The following is an 834-nucleotide window of genomic DNA, read 5'->3' on the forward strand; positions in this document are numbered from 1 at the left end:
AGGACGCCGGCTTCAGTAACGTGAGGTGACAACTCAGCAGGAGGAGGAGGCGGAATCCGCTTCCTGTCCATCGGCCTAAGTCAGGGTCACCGAAGAGGGGCCTACCTACCTCACTACGTCGTGAACCAATGTCAATAAATTTCTTTGTAATTGTTAAGATCGTTTGACCTAAGCTCCACGGCCTGTCATCACCACTCACTCATCCCCCAGTGTTCGAAGCACGCTACAGAGTGTTGCATGGAGCGCTGACATCACAGCAATCATCAGTGGATAGTTGCCACTCCCGCATCATCCAAGTCGCAGCCCACTGTATCATAGGGTGAGCGAGGCAGCTTTTGCTCTAGTGTGGTGATAGTCCTGTGGCCTAAGTTACGTGAGGACTAACTTTACAAGAAAAAGATTGAGTTGTCGCAATTTAAGGGGAATTACAGAGAGGAGTGTCTGGTGCCTGTGTATTTTACTCATTGTAATTTGCTTGGGCACTCTGTCCCATGTGCTGAATCGGCAGGAGTGAATTACATTTCATGTAATCGCTTAGGAGCTTGCGCAGTAGTAACATTGTTACCATCAGATCACCGAAATCAAAGGGCGTCAGGCTTAGCTAGCACTTGGATGGGTGACTGCCCGGGCCTACGCTGTTGGTTAGTGGCATGCTCTCAGTCATTGTGTATGGCTAGGCCCACCCGCCGGGCAGGCCGTTCGCCGTGTGCCTGTCTTTCAGTTTGACGCCACTTCGGTGACCTGCCATCGATGAGGATGATGGGATGATGATGACAGCACAACACCCAGTCCCTGGGCGGAGAAAGTGACCCGATCCGGCCGGGAATCCAACCC

This window comes from Schistocerca serialis, chromosome 5 (genome assembly GCF_023864345.2).
Source record: "Schistocerca serialis cubense isolate TAMUIC-IGC-003099 chromosome 5, iqSchSeri2.2, whole genome shotgun sequence".
Classification (NCBI taxonomy): domain Eukaryota; kingdom Metazoa; phylum Arthropoda; class Insecta; order Orthoptera; family Acrididae; genus Schistocerca; species Schistocerca serialis.